Raw genomic sequence first — 5349 nt, forward strand, 5'->3', positions numbered from 1 at the left:
GGAGGCCATGAGGCTGGAGAAGGAGCCAGAGAGAGATGTCTGCAGGAGGACATGAGGCTGGAGAAGGAGACAGAGAGAGATGTCTGCAGGAGGCCATGAGGCTGGAGAAGGAGACAGTGAGAGATGTCTGCAGGAGGACATGAGGCTGGAGAAGGAGACAGAGAGATATGTCTGCAGGAGGCCATGAGGCTGGAGAAGGAGACAGAGAGATGTCTGCAGGAGGACATGAGGCTGGAGAAGGAGACAGAGAGAGATGTCTGCAGGAGGCCATGAGGCTGGAGAAGGAGACAGAGAGAGATGTCTACAGGAGGACATGAGGCTGGAGAAGGAGACAGAGAGAGATGTCTACAGGAGGACATGAGGCTGGAGAAGGAGCCAGAGAGAGATGTCTGCAGGAGGACTTGAGGCTGGAGAAGTGGACAGAGAGAGATGTCTGCAGGAGTGTAAGGTAAGTGACAGAAGAAATAGATGATTGCCCCTGAATATCTACCTACCTCAGGTCAGTTAGTTAGTGTTGAGGGCATATGATGAAAGACGGCCACTTGCTCCTCTGTATCTCCCTCATATAGAGCTAGAAGTCTGCTGAGTGTCATGCATATACTTACAGAACTTAGTCAGAGGTTGTAGTGAAGGATATATGTATATGTGGGAGGTTAGGCTTCTGTTAGGCTTGTTGCATCAGGACAGTAACCCTTACACGGCTGTTGCCCATATCACATAGGTAAGTCCCAGGAAGAGATGTAATACAGAGGCTCTATCTTGGGTGGAGGTGCTGACTCCTGTAATACAGAGGCTCAGTCCCGGGGGGAGGCGCTGACTCCTGTAATACAGAGGCTCTATCCCGGGGGCAGGCGCTGACTCCTGTAATACAGGGGCTCTATCCCAGGGGAGGCAGTGACTCCTGTAATACAGAGGTTCTATCCCGGGGGAGGCGCTGACTCCTGTAATACAGAGGTTCTATCCCGGGGGAGGCGCTGACTCCTGTAATACAGAGGTTCTATCCCGGGGGGAGGCGCTGACTCCTGTAATACAGAGGTTCTATCCCGGGGGGAGGCGCTGACTCCTGTAATACAGGGGCTCTATCCCAGGGGAGGCAGTGACTCCTGTAATACAGAGGCTCTATCCCGGGGGAGGCGCTGACTCCTGTAATACAGAGGTTCTATCCCGGGGGGAGGCGCTGACTCCTGTAATACAGAGGTTCTATCCCGGGGGGAGGCACTGACTTACTCTCTGACATTCCCATCTTCCCTTCTACAGAGACTCTAGGCCCCGTGTTACCCACTGGTCAGAGCCGGAGTCTTCACTTCACAGATTGTCTTGACACTAGTCCACAGTTTAGGGAATTACAGTCACACAAATGTAAAAATATGAAGCATCTCATCTTGTCACTGGTACAGAAGCTCTTTCAGCCCCTGTACGTATAATACATCATTCAGAACTTGTGGTACTTAGTTAAGTGTGAACAGCGACCAAGAGGAAGCCCCAAGCTAGAGAGATGGAAGTGATAAATGTCCCTGGTGTCTCCACACCTACCTCCACCTGCAGAGCTCCAGATACATTTGGAGGAAGAGGACCTGTGATGATGTCATGACCATGTGATTAGTCACATGAGTGGGAGGAGTCAGGCTCCAGGAAGTGTTGCTAGGGTCAGACCATCCCTGCTTCTCATGTGAGGAGAAGTTGTGACCAGCGCTGAGACTACTGTGGAACACTGAAAGAAGCCTCGTGTGGTGTAATTACGGACCCAGTGCCCCCACACGACCTCCTGTGGGACACAACACTCGCTCACTGGGACTCGTAAATCAGAGCCCTGTCGGCCTATAGAATTTCCACCAACTTCTTGTCAGATATAATCCTGGTCCGGAGCAAGATAATAAACCAGACCAGAAAGCAGCCCAGGTAGCATCTAACATTAGACCAAGAACATGTCGTGTGGATTTGTTGATCGAGATAAAATCACAGGTTAAAGTCCCTTCAAAGAGAACCCGTCAGGCAAATTAACCCCCGAAACTATAATATATTTTCATAAACTGCAATTAGAGAGCATTGCCTCTATCCCTTCATTGTCCCTCTACATGCCTGTAAGCTTAAGCAATGAGGCTAAAGCTGTATGCAAATGACCTGTGAGATGACCAATATGTCATTATCATATTTAAGCTGTCCAGTTTATTCATGATTGGGAGGCACAGCCACACCCCCCAGTGCTTGACTGACAGCCTGTATAATGGTGTGAGGTATAATGGAGTAATGGCTGCTCCATGTGCTTCCTGGTGCTGGCACCCCCTGCAGCCTGTGTGTGTATAGGAGAGATACATCAGATACTACTTGTGTAGCTGATGTCTGTGTCTCTCACATGTGTATATAGCAGTGTCACGGACACAGCCGCAATCCTTGGTATGGATCACGGGTACACCCAAGCCCTTCCATGTGGCGCAGCACCCCCGGCCCAGACTTACTTCTCCAGCTCTCCTGCTTCCCGACTAGGCTGTATACTCACTCCTGCTGCCTGCAGGAGGGGCTAGAGTCCTGTTGGCGCTGGCTAATCCGGCTCAGCCCTTATAATCCGGCACCTCCTTTCACTCCCCACCAGGAGCATTCTTCATAGAACTGCCAAGGTTTCCACAACTCGCTTCACACAGTGGATCCTGTTGAAGTGATTGCCCATCAGCGTTTCCAGACACTCTTGTCCTTCTGCGTCACCAGATGCCTCCTTGTTTCCTGTATGTCTTCCAGGGTTTCCAGACGCCTCCGTGTTCCCTGTGTTCCTCCAGCGTTTCCAGACGCCTCCGTGTTTCCAGTCTCCAGCATTCTCAGATGCTCCTGGTGGCTGCCATGTTCCCAGCATTACCTGATGCCTCCAAGCCACCAGCTCTCCTCCAAGGACCTCTCCGTGCCTGCCTGGGTCCTGTGCCAGCTTCTGCCTGCTTGCCTGCCATGCATTCCAGCTCTTCCGGTCAAGCCGCTTTCCTGCTGTCATCACAGGCTCGGACTGTGTCCTACATCCCTGTCAACCCTGGCTGCCACCGCGGGCCTAGTCGCACCCGTGGAACAACCTGGTGGCACCCATCCGCAGCAAGACCAGGTTCTGGTGGGGTCGGGTGAAGACCAGGTGCCACGTAGACTCCAGTCCCGGGTTGCGGCTAGTACTCTTTCCGTCTCCCACGGTGTTCCAGAGGGTCCACTGGTCCACAGACTCCTCCCTCCGGACTCTTCCTATAGAGACTTTTATTTCTGTTGTCTGTGGACCGTTACATCAAGATCCAGCCATGGACTCAGCCAGGATCCGGGACTCCGCCAAGGATTTTTATCAGTTGCTGCTTGTTTTATTCTGGATTGGTCGCCCAGCAATCCCGCCTGCTCTCTTTCCGGGAGGAACAACTAGGCAGAGTTGCATCCACGCTTCAACATCAGCTAGAACCCCAGCAACTTCGAGGTCGGCTTCCACGTCCGCCTTGCTTGGCTCCGGTTTTCCCAGAAGCCACTCCAGAGTCTCCGGCTTTGCAGAGCCGCTCCAGCCTCAGGCGTACCCAGAAGCCACTCCAGAGTCTCCAGCTTTTCCAAAAGCCTCTCCAGTCTCCGGCTTCCCAGAGCCATTCCAGTCTCCGGCCTTCCAAGTGCCATTCCAGGTTCCACGGCTGTCGGTCCCAGTTTTCATTCAGAGGTATCCTGTCACCTTGAAGAATTGGAGGAGACGGAAGACAAAGAGGGGCCCTAAAGGGGGGTACTCTCACGGACCCACCTGTGATCCTCAGTACGGATCGCGGGTACACCTGTGCCCTTCCATGTGGAGCGGCACCACCAGCCCGAACTTACCTCTCCAGCGCTCCTGCTTCCCGACTAGGCCGCATCCTCTCTTCTGCTGCCTGCCGTCTCTCCAAGCCTTAAAGGGCCAGCATCCTTCTGATTGGCGCTGGATAATCCGGCTCAGCCCTTAAAATCCGGCACCTCCTTTCACTCCCCGCCGGATCTTCAGTATTCTTCATGGAACTACCAAAGTTACCACGCCTCGCTTCCCACAGCGGTTCCTGTTGAAGTGATTGCCCATCAGCGTTTCAAGACGCCTCCGTGTTTCCCGTATGTCTTCCAGCGTTTCCAGGCGCCTCTGTGTTCACAAGAACATTTAATGGAGGATGAGGGTGTGGATGTTGGACCATCAGAAAATACCTATGATGACAATGAAACACAAATGCCAGTGGTTGTGGCTCTCTGTGATGTACCGATGGAAAAGGAGAATGGAAAAGACTCGGTTGTAGAAGAAGAGAGGGATAATGATGAGGTCCTAGACCTGACATGGGTAGAAAGCAGTTGTATTTCAGGCGAAGAGATGGTGGCCAGGTAGCCATGGGCAGAACCGGCGAAATGGCACCATGGTGCAGTGTTCAGCCCGTAGCCACATTGTCTACTGTCCAGGGACCCAGGAAACAAAGGCCATCCCACAGGGTGTCTGCATGGCATTTTTTTGTTACAGAATGCAGAAGATAGGACATGTCTCATGTGCAGGCTGGGCCACCAGTCCATAAAGTGTGGCCAAAGCATTAACAATCTGAGCACCTCATGTATGACCAGGCACCTGCGGCGTGATCATGAGCTGCAGTGGCTGACCCACCAAAAAAGCCTGGAAAAACGAAAGGCTCCGCCACCTGCCAAATCACAAGACCACCTGTCTCCCCACAAAGGTATGTGATACTGCCACCAACACCATTACCACCATCAGCAGCACTATGGTCGTCAAGCCTGTCCACACCATCTGCTCAGCTCTCCACCTCGACAAATCATGGAGAGAAAGCAACAATAGTGGTAGACTCTTTAGCCCAAGTGCTACATATGTCTTCAGTTTTATATTTCCCATAACTTTTCGGCAGTGCTATCTATCCTGGGATGCCTCAGCATGAAATCGTTAAATAATTATTTATCACAAATTCATCAGTATAAAACCTTGAAGAGTTAAACTGATATACGAGCTGTACACGAGCTGTGACTTACACAAGTAGGGATGTACATTACATCCAGCCTAAATATATATGAAGACCATATATAGGGACACAGAAAGTCCAACACTACAAGACACACCTCAACTAGGACTATATATATGACAGACAGACAGTGTCATGGCGGCTGATACCGAGAGGCTGTTACAACGGGGCTGATACATCGAGGCTACGACAACTGGACGACGCTCACAATTGAAACTCTTGTGCTCTCGCATCTCGGACGACAAATGGAGAAGATACAACAGGTGTGCCTCTACATATGAAGAGGCACGGGAAAGGATGGAAACCTCCCGGCCATTACAGAACATATCCTCACTGATACACTGACTGACATGGACACGTGACTGATAACCTGCGC

Source organism: Engystomops pustulosus, chromosome 6, assembly GCF_040894005.1.
Source record: "Engystomops pustulosus chromosome 6, aEngPut4.maternal, whole genome shotgun sequence".
Classification (NCBI taxonomy): Eukaryota; Metazoa; Chordata; class Amphibia; order Anura; family Leptodactylidae; genus Engystomops; species Engystomops pustulosus.